Raw genomic sequence first — 17,067 nt, 5'->3', positions numbered from 1 at the left:
CCACCTCTCTAGAATACTCGTCCAGTAACATAGGGCAGGATTTCTGCCGATCAAGGTGGGTGGCAATGGAGGTGGGCAGGTGCATAATTGTGCATTACTGACTATTTTGTTATTCAAATCCTTTAAAAATGCTTAAAAGTACACCTCAAGATGGAGGCACCCCTTCTCCCTTACCTGCAACAGCAGGCTGTGGTTCCCTTCACGTTAGAGGGCTCACTACCAGCTCTCCAGCTTTGAAAGCCTGCTGCCATCCTTAATTGGACAGTGAGTGTACCCTCTAATTGGCCAATCAAGGAAAAATTAATCTCACGTGACTATTCCCACTATATGCAAGAGTTGGAACCGGCATCCAGTTCTGCAGCAGTCCCAATCCAAGATGCAAAATACTGTCCCCGTGGTCATTACACTCCCAGATTCCGGGAGTAACTGGATGGGTTGTAATGGTAGGTAGCCGAAAAGGACACAAATCAAGAACTGAGGCAGAAATGGGAATGAGTATCTATCGCTGGGAGGAATTTCAAGTGGCACTATCCAACAGCCGATCCTTCTGGGAAGAATGCCGGACCTGCATTTTCTATTTTATCCAGCATTTTCTATTTTTATTGTGGATTTCAGCATCCGCAGTATTTTATTTTTTATTAAATTACCCTCTTCCAAGATTGTTTTTTGAACTGATGAAAACAACATTACACCTTGAAGTGTAAAGTCTAGAGTGTTATGGATGCTCATTAGATGCAGGATTTGAACAAGGTGCTAGCAGATGCCAATAGCATTTATTGCAAGTCTGGTGCAACATTATTTTATAAATATTGTCAAAATGTCCTACCTTTTTTTGACAGCGTAAACACATTATTTCCTCCAGCTGTTAAATTCAGCTAAATCTCAGCGCACCCTCACCACCATCTATGGTGCCTTTGATCCCATGGAAATGACTACTCTCTCTCTCACCCTAATTGTTTCCCCACTAGAGCCCTCGTCCGGCTTCCTCGAGGCCAATGGACAGTGATTTGAACAGGTTTGGTGGACAAACTCTTTGTCATTCAGCAACACCGGCCCACATAAATCGCCATCGGGTTCTCCATTGCTAAAACTGTTCAGTATTCAAAGGTCACCCAGGGATGCAAAAAACCCCTTGTTTCTCTTCCCTACCGCAAATCATAAGACGTAGGAGAGAAATAGGCCACTCGGCCCATCAAGTCTGCTCTGCCGTTCAATGTGATCATGGCTGATTTGACATAATCCTCAACTTCACTTTGCTGCCTTTTCCCCATAACCCTTTATTCCCTTACTGATTAAAAAGCTGTATCTCAGCCTTGTACATATTTAACGATCCAGCCTCTACAGCCCTCTGTGATAAAGAATTACACAGATTCACTACCAGCTGAGAGAAGAAATTCCTCCTCATCTCTGTCTTAAATGGGTGACACCTTATTCTGAGATTATGTTCTCTCGTCCTACAATCTCCGTCAAGGGGAAACAACCTCTCAGCATCCACCCTGTCAAGTCCCGAGAATCCTATATATCTCAATAATGTCACCTCTCATTCTTCTAAACTCCAATGTGAATTCATTCATAATACCATATTCATAAACCTCCCTCTCCTACCGCTCCAGCCTCATCTCCAACCATGTACAAGGAGCTCATGGACCTTTGAGCCACAAAGATCGAGATGGTCCATTCAACTGCCTCAGCTGCTTCCCGCCTTTCCCCTAGCCCACCTGACCAGATGTCCCCCAATTCCAGAGCCCTGAACTGAGATTGTTTTCCATTTCTATCCCACCTCCTGCCTTAATTCGCACAACTTGTCTGTGAGGCCTCCAGCCCCTTCAATCCTATTCTGACCCAACTGCTGACCACCTCACCTCCCTTCCTGTGCCCATGTTGGCTGCCATTACTAATGGTTCCCTCTCTTCAGGTACTGCTGCACCTTCAAATATGCTGTCATCAACCTCTTCCATCCTTTTTAAAAAAATAATTTTTATTCAAATTTTCCAACAACAAACGTTATCCCCACAACGAAAAGAGAAAAACAATAACCGCTCCCCCCAATACAAAAACAATAAATTAACAAGAAAGAGTAATAAACATAGAACCATAAGAACAAACCCCCATAATGAACCCATAGTCTCCCCCCAACCCCGAGTTGCTGCTGAAGTTGACCAGCCTCTAATGCTCCGCCAGGAAATCAAGAAAAGGCTGCCAAAGCCGGAAGAACCCTTGCACCGACTCCCTCAGGGCAAACTTGACCCTCTCCAGTTTAATGAACCCGGCCATGTCGTTGATCCAGGATTCTGGGCTCGGGGGCTTCGCGTCCCTCCACTGTAAAAGGATCCTTCGCCGGGCTACTAGGGACGCAAAGGCCAGAATACCGGCCTCTCTCGCCTCCTGCACTCCCGGCTCCGATGCCACCCCAAAAATAGCGAGCCCCCAGCCCGGTTCCACCCTGGAGCCAACCACACTGGACAAGGTCCCCGCCACCCCGTCCAGAAACCCTCCAACGCCGGACACGCCCAGAACATGTGGGTGTGATTCGCTGGGCTCCCTGAACACCTGTCCTCACCACCAAAGAACCGGCTCAGCCTGGTCCCAGTCATATGCGCCCTATGCAGCACCTTTAGCTGGATTAGACTAAGCTGTGTGCAAGAAGAGGAGGAATTCACCCTCCCCAAGGCGTCCGCCCACGTCCCCTCATCAATCTCCTCCCCCAACTCCTCCTCCCACTTCGCTTTCAGCTCCTCCACCAAGGCCTCCTCCTCCTCCTGCATCACCTGATAAATTGCAGAGATCCTACCCTCACCGACCCACGTCCCCGAGAGCACCCTATCCTGAACCCCCCCTTGGTGGCAATAGCGGAAACTCCGCTACCTGCTGCCTAACAAATGCCCTAATCTGCATGTACCTAAAGGAATTCCCTGGCGGTAGACCCCACTTCCCCTCCAACTTCTCTAAGGTCGCAAACTTCCCGTCTAGGAAGAGGTCCCTCAACCGCCTGATACCTGCCCTGTGCCAACTCAAAAACCCTCCATCTATCCTCCCTGGTACAAACCGATGGTTCCCCCGTATCGGGGACCAGACCGAGGCCTTCACTTCCCCCCTATGCCTCCTCCACTGCCCCCAGATTTTGTGGGTAGCCACCACTACCGGACCCGAAGAGTACCTTGCCGGGGGGACCGGCAACGGGGCCGTCACCAGCGCCTCTAAACTCACGCCCACACAGGACGCCACCTCGATCCTCTTCCATGCGGCTCCCTCCCCCTCCATCAACCACGTACGAATCATTGCCACGTTTGCAGCCCAGTAATACCCACACAGGTTGGGCAGCGCCAATCCACCCACCTCCCTGCCTCACTCCAAGAATACACTCCTCACCCTCTGGGTCTTCTGCGCCCACACAAACCCCGTAATGCTCCTGTTAACCCTCCTAAAGAAAGCCTTCGGAATCATAATGGGTAAACACTGGAAGAGAAACAAAAACCTCGGGAGCACCGTCACCTTAACCGACTGGACCCTGCCCACTAGGGAGAGGGCAACACATCCCACCTCCTGAACTCCTCCATCTGCTCCACCAGCCTCGTGAAGTTTAACTTATGCAGGGCCCCCCTGCTCCAGGCTATCTGGACTCCCAGGTATCTGGAGCTCCTCTCTGCCCTTTTCTCTCAGCGGGAGCTCCCCTATCTCTTTCTCCTGGCCCCCATATGCACCACAAATAGCTCACTCTTCCCCACATTGAGCTTATAGCCAGAGAAGTCTCCGAACTCCCCCAGGATCCTCATCACCTCTGGCACCCCCCCCGCCGGATCCGCAATGTACAGCAGTAAATCGGAGCCGGTGCTCCTCCCCGCCCCCACACACTCCCCCCTCCAGTTCCTCGATTCCCTCAGTGCCATGGCCAGGGGTTCGATTGCCAACGCGAAGAGCAGCAGAGACAAGGGGCACCCCTGCCTCGTCCCCCGGAACAACCGAAAGTCCACCAACCTCCTCCCATTCGTCGCCACCGGAGCACTATACAACAGCCTCACCCACCTAATAAATCCCTCACCAAACCCAAATCGCCTCAACACCTCCCACAGGTAGCTCCACTCCACCCTGTCAAAAGCTTTCTCCGCATCCATTGATGTCACTATCTCCGCCTCCCCATCCACCGCCGACATCATTATGACGTTAAGAAGCCGCCGCACATTGACATTCAGCTGCCTCCCCTTCACAAAACCCGTTTTGTCCTTACGAATGACCTGCGGGACCACATCCTCCACCCTCCTGGCCAGTATCTTGGCCAGCAGCTTCGCGTCCACATTGAGGAGCGAGATCGGCCTGTAAGATCCACACTGGAGGGGGTCCTTATCCCGCTTCAAGATCAAAGGAATTAATGCTCTGGACATCGTCGGGGGCAAGGCCCACCCTCCCTTGCCTCATTCAGGGTCCTCACTAACAGCGGGCCCAACAGGTCTGAAAACGTCTTGTAAAATTCCACCGGGATCTCGTCAGGCCCCGGTGCCTTCCCTGACTGCATACTCCCCATCACCTTGATCAGCTCCTCCAACTCGATTGTGACCCCCAGATCCTCCGCCCGCTCCTCCCCCACTCTCGAGACCTCCAGCTTGTCCAAGAAGCGGTCCATCCCACTCTCCTCCGCAGGGGGCACTGACTGGTACAACTCCTCATAAAAGGTCCTGAACACCCCGTTAATGCCCCTTGCACTCTGCACCAGACTCCCTCCTACATCTCTAACTCCCCCTATCTCCCTTGCCGCCTCCCGCTTCCGGAGCTGGTGGGCCAGTATCCGACTTGCCTTCTCCCCATACTCATATACCGCCCCCTGCGCCCTCCTCCACTGCGCCTCCGCTTTCCGGGTGGTCAATATGTCAAACTCCGCTTGGAGACTACGACGCTTCCTCAAAAGCTCTTCTTCCGGGACTTCCGCGTACCTCCTGTCCACCTGTACCATTTCTTCCACCAACCTCGCCCTCTCATTTTCCTCCCCCCTCTCCCTGTGCGCCCCAATAGAAATCAGTTCCCCTCTAACCACCGCCTTCAATGCCTCCCAGACCACCCCCACCTGCACCTCCCCATTGTCATTAGCTTCCAAATACCCCTCTATACACCTCCGGACCCGCCCGCATACCTCCTCGTCCGACAGCAGCCCCACCTCTAACTCCACAGCGGGCGTTGATCCTTCCCCTCCCCCAGCTCCAGGTCCACCCAATGCGGAGCGTGGTCTGATATGGCTATCGCCGAGTACTCCGCCCCTACCACCCTCGGAATCAGCGCCCTGTTGAAGACAAAAAAGTCGATCCGGGAGTAAGCCTTATGGACGTGGGAGAAAAACGAGAACTCCCTACCTCCCGGCCTCATAAACCTCCAAGGGTCCACCCCTCCCGTCTGGTCCATAAACCCCCTCAGCACTGTGGCCACCGCCGGCCTCTTACCCGTCCTGGACCTCGAACGATCCAGGGCCGGGTCCAGCACTGTATTAAAATCTCCTCCCAATATCAAGCCCCCCGTCTCAAGGTCTGGAATCCGGCTCAGCATGGGCCGCATGAAGCCTGCATCATTCCAATTTGGGGCGTACACATTGACCAGCACCACCAGCTCCCCTTGGAGTCTACCGCTCACCATTGCGTATATGCCACAGCTATCCGCCACCACGCTTGGCGCCACAAACGGCAAGCTCTTTCCCACCAATATCGCCACACCCCGGTTCCTCGTATCTAACCCCGAATGGAACACTTGCTCAACCCACCCTCTTCTCAGCCTAACGTGATCCGCCACCCTAAGGTGCGTTTCCTGGAGCATAGCCACGTCCGCCCCATGCCCCTTCAGTGCGCCATCACCCGGGCCCGCTTGACCGGCCCGTTCAGCCCCCTTACATTCCATGTGACCAGCCGAGTGTCTCTGCAACATTATTCACAAACACAGCATCAGTTTTTACATGTAAACTGACAACAACCAGTTCTACCCACCACCTCTCTCAATCTAGACCGCCAGGATGCCCAAACAACATCTGGTACTGGGTGTTCAGAAATCTCCTCCAACTAACGACGGCCTTTGGTTCCAACCAAAACTCCATTCCCTAGCACTGACTCCATCCATGCTCTTCCCTGGCAACTATTTGAAGCTAAGGCAGATTGTTTGCACATTCGGTGTCACATTTAATCCTGAAATGAACTATGGGCCACATATCCATGCATCATAAGCCCATCTATTTGCACATTCATTACATCATCCAGTTCCACACCTGCCTTAGCTCAGCTACTGCTGAAATGTTCACCCATGCCTTTGTTACCTCTAGATTATTTAAATGCACACTTGGCTTGCTTCCACATTATACACTCTGTAAATTTGAGGGCATCCAAACCAGTACGTAGCAAGCCCAACAAGAATGGGCACTTTTGGACCGAGCCTAAGGAAATGAAATAAAGGTTTCGGAAATGAAGTTGGTCAGAGTGAAAGTGGGTGTGTGTTTTGGTGGTAGTGATCTTAATTTAGTTAGATTTAGTGTAGTTATGTAAAAAGATAAAGATAGACCAAGAATTTTAATTTGGGGAAAAGTTAATTTGCAGGAGATGCAAGGAAGAGCTGGAGAGGATTCAGAACAAATATGTTCCCACACAGAAAAAGTATGGGACACCCAGCTCTCGATGCACACTGGATATCAAAGACCACACAGAGTAGGATTAGGTGAAAAAGTGATGCTTATGTCAGATTCTAAGAGTTACAATAGGGCAGAGAGCTGGGGAAAATAGGAAATGTTGGGATGAAATTTATAAGGAAACTGGAAGAATAAACGAGGATGTGAAAACATATTGGCAAGTAATATAAAAAAATGTATTATTAATATATAAAGAGCAATAAGGAAGTAAGGTCAATTAAAGGCCAAAAATATAATTTGTGTGGAGGACGGCGATTTGGGTAAGATTTGTCATGAATACTTTGGGGGCAATTTCAGCTTGTGTTAGCCGTCATGGGGCCTGGAAACAAGGCAAGTGAAGAATAAACAATAAATGGTGGGATAGAGACAAGTAGACTTGGAGCGCATGTCCAAAGATCCATGAAGGTAACAGGACAGGTAGTTAAGGTGGTTAAGAAGACATCTGAGATAATTCTCTTTATTAACCAAAGCATAGAATGTGACAGTAATAATAATCTTTGTCACAAGTAGGCTTACATTAACACTGCAATGAAGTTACTGTGAAAAGCCGCTAGTCACCACACTCCGGCGCATGTCCGGGTACACAGAGGGAGAGTTCAGAATGTCCAATTCAGCTAACAGCACGTCTTCCGGGACTTGTGGGAGAAAACCGGAGCGCCCGGAGGAAACCCACATCGACATGGGGAGAACGTGCAGATTTGGCAAAGCCAGTGACCCAAGCCAGGAATCAAGCCTGGGACCCTGGCGCTGTGAAGCAAAGTGCGAACCACTGTGCTACCATGCTGCCCACAGTAGGGAGGTTATGCCAGAACTGTACAAACCACAGTTACACCACAGCCAGAGTACTGCATCTAGTTAAGGTTACCACATTATAAAAGTAATAGGATTGCACTACAGAGGGAAAAGAGGAGGTTTATGAAAATGCTGACAAGACCAACACAACTTGATTGCTGACACAACTTAGAACATAGAACAGTACAGCACAGAACAGGCCCTTCGGCCCTCGGTGTTGTGCCGAACAATGATCACCCCACTTAAACCCACGTAACCCGTATACCCGTAACCCAACAATCCCCCCATTAACCTTACACTACGGGCAATTAGCATGGCCATCCACCTAACCCGCACATCTTTGGACTGTGGGAGGAAACCGGAGCACCCGGAGGAAACCCACGCGCACACGGGGAGGACGTGCAGACTTCACACAGACAGTGACCCAGCCGGGAATCGAACCTGGGACCCTGGAGCTGTGAAGCATTGATGCTAACCACCATGCTACCGTGAGGCCCTAACTTGAGATGAATTTTTAGCTATGAGTAGATTGGATAGACTGGGGTTATTCTCTTTGGAACAGAGGAGGCTGAAAAGGAATTCAACTAAAGTGCACAAAATTATAAGGATTGATGGAGTGGATTCCCTTAGCTAGGTCAATAACCAGGCGCACAGATTTAAATTAATTGGCAAAAGAATTAAGGCGTAATTGAGGAGAATTTTTTTTCCTCATCCAAAGGGTGCTGCGGGACTGGAACACACACTGCCTGCTTCATCAATGACCTGCCTTCCATCATAAGGCCAGAAGTGCGGATGTTTGCGGATGACTGCACAATGTCCAGCACCACTCGTGACTCCTCAGATAATGAAACAGTCCATATCCAAATGCAGCAAGACCTGGACAATATCCAGACTTGGGCTGACAAACGGCAAGTTACAAGGGGCTGGTTTAGCTCACCAGGCTAAATCGCTGGCTTTTAAAGCAGACCAAGCAGGCCAGCAGCACGGTTCGATTCCCGTACCAGCCTACCCGGACAGGCGCCGGAATGTGGCGACTAGGGGCTTTTCACAGTAACTTCATTGAAGCCTACTCGTGACAATAAGTGATTTTCATTTCATTTTCATTTCATTCATGCCACACAAGTGCCAGGCATTGGCCATTTCCTACAAGAGAGGATCTAACCATACCCCTTGACATTCAATGGCATTACCATTGCTGAATCCCCACAATCAACAACCTGGGCGGGTTACCATTGATCAGAAACTGAACTGGATTAGCCACATTAATTAATACTGTGGCTACCATGGCAGGTCAAAGGCTAGGAATCCTATAGCAAATAACTCGCCTCCTCACCCCCCCCCCCCCCCCCCCCCCCCCCCCCGGGCAAAGCCTGTCCACCATCTACCAAGGCACAAATCAGGAGTGTAGTGGAATACTGTACTTTCCACTCGCCTGGATGAGTGCAGCTCCAAAACTTAAGAAGCTTGACACCATCCAGGACAAAGCAGTCTGCTTCATTGCTACTCCTTCCACAAACATTCAAACCCTCCACTACCGACGAACAGTGGCAGCCATGTGTACCATCTACAAGATGCACTGCAGTAACTCACTGAGGTTCCTTAGACACCGCCTTCCAAATCCATGACCACTATCATCTAGAAGGACAAGAGCAGAGTATACGTGGGAACCCCATCACCTGGAGGTTCACCTCCAAGTTACTCACCATCCTGACTTGGAAATATACACACACATCCATCTGCATCAATTGCTCCGAAGTGGAGATGGTCGATAGCTTTAAGTTCCTGGGGGTCACCATCATCAACAATCTGTCCTGGTCCTCTCACGTTGATGCAACAGTCGAGGAAGCCCAACAACGTCTCTACTTCCTACGGAAGCTAAAGAAATTTGGCATGTCTGCATCGACTGTCACAAATGCCTTCAGATGTGCAATAGAGAGCACCCTATCCGGCTGCATCACAGCCCGGTATGGCAACTGATCGGTCTATGATCGCAGGAATCTAAGTGTGGTGAACTCAGCCCAACGCATCACACAAGCTTGCCACCCTGACATTGATTCTGTTTACACTCCCACTGCCTCAGGAGGCAGACAGCATTATTAGAGACTCCTCCCACCCAGACTTTGCCTTCTTCCAGCCCCTTCCATCAGGCAGAAGATACAGAATTCTGAAGAACCACACATCCAGACATTGGAACAGCTTCTTCCCCACAGCTACAAGACTCCTCAATGACTCTCCCTTGGACTGATCTGTTCCCTGTAAGAACACTATTCACGACGTCCTATGCTGCTCTTGCTCATTTATTGTCGTTGTTTGATCCCTTGTTCCGCACTGTTTGTCGATGTACCATTTGCCAATGTCTCTGTCGATTATTCTCTTTTTGTCTACTATGTACGTATTGTGTATGTTCCCTTGGCTGCAGAAAAATACTTTTCACTGTCCTTCGGTACATGTGACAATAAATCAAATCAAACCAAAACTCAAATATCGCCATTCCTTTGCTTTCGTTGGGAAAAAAACCCTGGAACTCCCTCCCGAACAGCACGGTGGATGCATTGGGCTCCCCCCACCCCAAAATTATTCTCCTGCTTTGAGCCTCCTCATCTGGTCTCCAAAGCCCATCCACCTATCCCCCTCAACCGCATCCCTCGGCCCTCTGATCCCTTCCCGCACTAAAAGCCTTAGCCCAGGAAGCACTGCTCTTGTTCTTGGGCCTGTGCCCACTGCGACTATTAGAGCTGGCTGCTGTGACTATTAGAGCTGGCGGCCAATCAAATTGGCTGAGGGATGGAAGTCCCACCATGAGCTTAGTTAGGTCATCTCCAGCAGGTTATAGCTGTGGGGCAGGCTTCTTGCTTTAAAGATGGTCAGTTTGAAATTGACCTTTGTAATGCGGAGAGGTGTGGTGTGAGCAGCAGACACTTGCTCAGACCTCAAGTTTCAGCTCTATGTTTTTAACCTTCTCGGATATCTATCCTCCAGTTCTGGCCTCTTGAGCCACGCTCCATTTTAATTGCTGCACCAAAGGCAGCCATGCCTTCAGCTGCCAAGATGTTAAACTCCGGAGCTCCCTCCTGAAAGCTCTCCTTTTCTCCTTCAAAATTGTTCCTTAAAACCTACCTCTTTGATCGAGCTTTGGGTCAGCAGCCCTACTATCTTGGGTGACTCAGTGTCAAATTTTGTTTGACAATATTCCTGCAATGCGACTTGGAACGTTTTGCTAGATTAAAGGAGTGAGCTAAATGCATGTTTTTGTTGTTTTTGTTGCTTGCAAATGATGTCATGAATTCAGTGTTGCCCACTGCGGTTTCCATTCATGATGTCACTAAAAGGCAAGAGATATTCCTGTCCAGGCTGTAGTCAGGGTGTCTTTGGGTAGTAGTTTGAAGGACAAGCAAAATAACAGAGGTGTATGACACGTAATAAGTGCACCAATATGCCCTTTTTAATAATTGCATTATTTGGCCCTCAAACGACTTGTTATGAAGTAGAAAACATTGCCACTGTCTAAAATTGAACAACTTTGCTCCTGCTATAGAATGCTGTGAAGTAAACAAAAACTCGCCCAGGATCCATGCTGCAAGAAGATGGTAGGCCCCATCCAGAGCACTGCAATCAGCTTTGAACACTGAATCTCAGGAATTGTATGCTGGCCTTGGATGAGGTTCAGTGCAGATTCATGAAAATCCTTAACTTATGAAGACAGGTTTGCATAAACTTGGCTTGTGTTCCCTGGAGTTTAGAAAGTCAAGAGGTAATCTGGTGAGGTCCTCCAAATGATAAAGGGATTTGACAGAGCAGATTCAAAGTATCTATTCCCACTAGTGGGGACGTCCAGAACAAAAGGGTATATTCTTAAAATTAGAACAATGTCATTTAGGAATGAAATCAGGAAGAATTTTTGCACACAAATGATAGTGGAATCTAGAACTTGCTTCCCCATAACGCTGCAGGATACTGGGTCAAATGAAATTTAAACATTAAGATAGTTAGATTTTTGTATAGAAAGGGTAGCAAGGATATGGAGTGATGGTAATTAAATGAAGTTGAGGCACAGCCATAATCTAACTGAATGGCTCAAGAGATTAAACGGCCTACTCCTTTTCCTATGTAACCAATAAATGATACAGTAAGAAGTCTTAAAACACCAGGTTAAAGTCCAACATGTTTGATTCAAACAGTAGTTTTCGGAGCACTGCTCCTTCCTCAGGTGAATGTAGGTGAATAATGGTAGTTAGATAGAATTTACAGTGCAGAAGGAGGCCATTCGGAGCATCAAGTCTGCATCAGCCCTTGGAAAGAGCGCCCTACCTAAACCCACACCTCCACTCTATCCCCATAACCCCACCTAAACGGTTTTGGACACTAGGGGGCAATTTAGCTTAGTCAATCCACCTAACCTGCACATCTTTGGATTGCGGGAGGAAACCGGAGCACCTGGAGGAAACCCACGCAGACACGGGGAGAACGTGCAGACCCCGCAGAGTGACCCAAGCCAGGAATCGATCCTGGACCCTGGAGCTGTGAAGCACCTGTGCTAACCACTGTACTGGAAGATTTAAATGGACAAATTCAACAGGGCCCGCAGTCTTTTTTCCTGTTGCTTTCAGATGTCAGGTTATTTCAGGGCCTGTAGCTGCTCTGTCTCAGTTGTATTCTGGTTCCCTGACCTATTCTAAATGGGAAAATAATCATTTTTAATCACGATGAAATAAACAGAATGAATTGTGATCATATTTATATGATCAGGTACTTCCTCAGGAAATTGAGGAAATTTGGCATGTCCAATTGATTCTCACCAATTTTTACAGATGCGCCATAGAAAGCATCAGGTTGCATCACAGCCACAGCCTTGGGCGTGGCCCAAGACTGCAAGAAACTGCCAAGAGTTGTGAAACTGCCTCCCATCCATTGACTCTGTCTACACCCCCCACTGCCTTGGGAAAATGGGCAGCATAATCAAAGACCCCTCCCACCCCGGTTATTCTCTCTTCCAGCTTCTTCCATGGGGCAGAAGATACAGAAGTCTGAGAACATGCGCTAACAGGTTCAAAAACAGCTTCTTCCCCATTGTTACCAGACTCCTGAGTGACCCTCTTATGGACTGAAATGAAAAAAATGAAAATCGCTTATTGTCACAAGTAGACTTCAAATGAAGTTACTATGAAAAGCCCCTAGTCGCCACATTCCAACTCCTGTTCGGGGAGGCTGGTACGGGAATCGAACCATGCTGTTGGCCTGCCTTGGACTGCTTTCAAAGCCAGCGATTTAGCCCTGTGCTAAACAGACTGAACTGATCTCTTCACACATCTTCTCTACCGAGTGGTATTACACTCCGAATGCTTCACCCGATGCCTGTGCCAATGTATTTACATTGTGTATTTATGTATGTCCTATGATTTTCATGTATGGAATGATCTATCTGGACTGTATACAGAACAATACTTTTCACTGCTCCTCGGTAGACGTGACAATAAATCAGTGTCCAGTGTTCCTATATTGAATAAATAGTTTTTCAGCAAGGATATGATGAATAATATCCAAAAAAAACAATGATAATTCAGTTATGGCTTTGTCGATGGTTTTTTTTCTAAATTACCTCACTTGAGGAAAGTTAAAAGATAATCAAGACACCGTGCAATGTGTCACTGGTCTACTGCTTCATTAGCCACTGAATACTGCAGTTTCTTATTTGAATTACATACACCAATTTACGAATGTACTCAAAAATGTTCTTAACAAAAATATTGAAGCCTAGTGGCTTTGCTTGGTGATTAACATCTTGGAGAGTGATATAAAATTATAAAGGGCATTGCAACATAGATATATGTAAATTAACCTTATCGGTTTAATCTTTTATCACTGAAAAGTCAGTGTGGACAAAGATGTTCAAAATCACAAACATCAGGGCAGCACAGTGGTGCAGTGGTCAGCACTGCTGCATCATAGCGCCGAGGTCCCAGGTTCGATCCCGGCTCTGGGTCACTGTCCATGTGGAGTTTGCACATTCTCCCCCATGGGTTTCACCCCCACAACCCAAAGATGTGCAGGGTAGGTGGATTGGCCACGCTAAATTGCCCCTTAAATGGAAAAAATGAATTGGGTACTCTAAATTTATATTATATTTTTTAAATCACAAACATTGACACGAGTTCCAATGGCCTGCTGCTATTGGACACCCATCACCGTGTCTTGGTTATCATGAGAAACACCGCAAAATACATAGTTTAACTCCAGGAATGACGTTTAAATTTTGGAGATGAGGAATAAACAGAAAGCGGGAATCAAGCTCAGAGCGGGAAAGAGAGGTCCTCTGTTGGCTAGAAATATACAGATATTTATAGGATCTGCAGCTTGCCATGTCATTATAACCTGCTTATACTATATTATTGAAGATGTTGTTTCAATTCAATAACATTTCGTCCAACCTTTGGACAAATTAAAATAAAGATTTTGATTCTCCGTTCCGACTGCAGTGAATGTATACTTGGCTGAGCGGCAAATTCTCCGTCTTCGCTGGCAGCAGTAGCTCGGCGGACTCGCAACGGAGAAGCCCGCTCCAAGTAACTGCACTGAAGTCTACTATTATATTCTCAAACAATTGCTTAGTAAGGCCAACATAAAAGTTGGTCTTACCAACAGTAATAGAATATTCACCTTTAGATATTCTAGGCAGCTCCGTTTTCTGCGTTGTCCTAACAACTTTCATTGTAATAGCACTCCAGGTTTGTTTTAATGAGCCATAGATTAATGTTTCACATAAATATCCACATCGACAGTGATCCTTGACTATACAACCCCATTGGTAGCTACATAATATCTTTGTGGTACAGAGAGAATGAACAATTGGGTCCTGTTGCCTGCTTATCCAATAGGAGAGCAGGCAAGTCATTATTATACCAAAACTTTGTGACATCAAGGTTCACTCACTGGCATGGTATTATGATTTAATTGTTATTTGTGTATGTCACTGTATTGTAAGCTATAATCCACAAATGACCAAAAGCATCTCTTAGTCGGTTATAAACAGCTTGAGGGACACTCCACAAATGCGGGGAAAAGTGAGGGGGCATGCCTCCATGAACTTTCACTTGGCGTGCACAGTTAATATTTGTTTGTTTTGTACTTGTGGTTCCCCGAGGCACTTGCCATAAAGGGTATTGTTCCTTTCTGGTGACACAGGAGCCATTTTGCTAACGGTGTGCTTCTTTTAGTTTGATTCAAGGGTATATTTGTGTTCTATATCAGTGGTGCCCACACGGGGGTAGTTGTGCTGATTCTGGTTTGGTGGCTTTGGGGCAACTCTACTTGGCGCATCAAAATATAAATGTACTTAATTTGTCTGGGCTGACGTGGGCACGTCATTTCAGTGTGGTCTCACATTGCCAAGAGTGTTTCATGTTTTGAGATAAAAGAATCCATCAATATTTTGAAACGTTGATAGGTTTAAAAAAAGTATTTGTGAATTATTATAATTATTTCCACCAGTGAACCTGGTGAGAAAAAGCCATCATTAACAAAGCTGACGGGCATTGCTGTAAGTGAAAGAATTATGCCAAACCGATTTTGTCAGAAATGTGAAGATGCAAAGTTATCCCCAGCTTCCAGGACACGCATGCAATGCATCCATTGCCATCACTGGACAAAATTAATGAGCTTTGAGCGAAAATACATATCACTCCTAGGTTGCTGTGCTTTAATGTTGTGTGACATACTTGCGTGATACTCTGAATTCATTTGCTCAAGTTGTTTCCACTTCTACTACCATCAATGGTTTATTTGTAGTATACCCCAGTGTTATACAGCTCCAAACAATCTCTCTGACACAAATGAAAGCTGAAAGGCCTAAATGTGTAATCACAGTGTTGAGTACTATCACTGTTCAAGCATCCTAAATTATGTCGGAATAGCACTGTAATTTAAAACAGCAATTCAAAGGTCAAGTCACGAGTGCCTCATAAACACAATCTACATAGAATTACATCAACATTACAAAACAGAAATAAACTATTCAATACAGCTGGTCTGTATTAGTGTTTATGCTCCACGCCAGCAATAATCCTAATCCCAGTTGCTCACTCCATTTGATGTCCCTTCACTTCCTTTTCCTTCAAGCATCTATCTAATCAATTCTTCAATTGTTGCTTCAAACACTAATTCCAGTGGTGCACTTCACAACCTGACAAGCATGTGTATTAACATTTCTGCAATAAATCACTTACTTGTGATATTACAATGTCATGCTCAATTGTTGAACACAGTCTATGTCTATTTATTGTGTTCCATCCTGTCACTTTAAACATCACTAAAAATCACCTTGTCTGTTTCAATGAAAACAGCCCCATGTTTGCTTCCGATTGGTTTTCCTCATACCAGGCAGCAACCTAGACAAAGCAAAATGCTGTGGATGAAACAAATTTGAAGTAATAGGAGAAAATGCTGCAACCATCAGATGGCCTGGCGGTCTCCGTGGATAGAGAAACAGAGTCAAAGGTGCGATTTAACAGAAAGGTTTCCAAGTGTCATTTTAGGCGGTTTGACTGGATGTTTCCCGCCAGCTTTTTCGGTAAAATCCACGCCGGTATTTACCCACACAGAGTCAATGTTTTGGACCTTGGGGAGTTTCTCCCTGGTCCAAGCCACACTTTAAAATCTTTTCAGCAATGGGGAGCTGAACGTGCTGTGAGACCAGCTCCTCAGAGATCGGGCTGCCATTTTGAAAGGGTGTCCCAATCTCTAATTGAGCGACCCCCCCCCCCCCCAAACCCACAGGCAATGTTACCCCACAAGCACATGGGCATTACCCCACACCACCCCTGAGTGAGGACATCCCACTTTAGAGTTGCTTAGGGTCCCCTCCTTTTCAGGCCTCCCCATCCATCCTTCTGCGCCTCCCTTTCAGAACCTCTGCTCTTCACCCCCCCCCCCCCCCAACCATTAGGAGGCCCCTTCATACCTGCCCTTCAACACCCCCACCCCTCATTAGCCCCCTCATCCTCCCTTTCATGGGCACAGACTCCTCAGGCACCGGCTCTTGGCAGTGCCAAGGTGCCAGAGGGAGAGGCAGGGTGCCACCCTGCACTGTTCCTGACCACCCAGGGCTGTCCAATGGCCTGGGAGACCTCCCCCCACCCCCTCAGGTGCTGTTATGCCTGGTCTACGTTTATGTGGACTAGTGCTAAATGATTTCCGCGTGTCCTCTTGCTGGGTAGCTGGTTAGATCCCGGGAGGCCGTTAGATAGGAGGGTCATCCCATTATTGAGATGGAGATTGCCCTTAATTGGTGACAATTGGCATCTCAGCACGTCTAGCCGGGATCCAGAACCCGCCAATGGGAGCAGGCCAGTTAGACTTACAGGTGCGGATACCGATTTCGGTATCTCCTGCGACTTAACCAGTGCGCACATCTCCGCGCCGGGTGCAACGCAGACGTTAAATTGTGCCCAATGTTTCAAATCAATGGCCATTCATCAGAACTGTATCCAACTGCATTTGCCTGTACTCTCTATTGTATAGTGTGGAGCCCAAAGTTTCACAGCATCATATCATAGAATCGCTACATTGCAGGAGGAGGCCATCAGGCACTCGAGTCTGTACTGAACCTTAGCCGAGGCCCACTCCCCTACCCT

At 47.5% G+C, this 17,067-nt stretch overlaps 1 protein-coding gene across 3 annotated transcripts in view; it reads right to left on the bottom strand.

Annotated features, from left to right (window-relative positions):
- zdhhc7 (zinc finger DHHC-type palmitoyltransferase 7) overlaps positions 1-17,067 on the bottom strand; it is an 82,950-nt gene that overhangs the window by 49,860 nt on the left and 16,023 nt on the right. Inside the window, exon 1 of one of the 3 annotated variants that reach the window (XM_038806302.1) lies at positions 14,096-14,232. The exons of the other annotated variants lie outside the window; for them this stretch is intronic. The gene's annotated coding sequence lies outside the window, so the exon portion shown is untranslated. Of the gene's footprint in view, positions 1-14,095; positions 14,233-17,067 lie in introns of those variants that run through there. 3 annotated transcript variants of the gene reach the window in all.

Source organism: Scyliorhinus canicula, chromosome 9, assembly GCF_902713615.1.
Source record: "Scyliorhinus canicula chromosome 9, sScyCan1.1, whole genome shotgun sequence".
Classification (NCBI taxonomy): Eukaryota; Metazoa; Chordata; class Chondrichthyes; order Carcharhiniformes; family Scyliorhinidae; genus Scyliorhinus; species Scyliorhinus canicula.
Note: the sequence above shows the minus strand (reverse complement) of the source record. Positions and strands in the feature narration are given on the sequence as shown.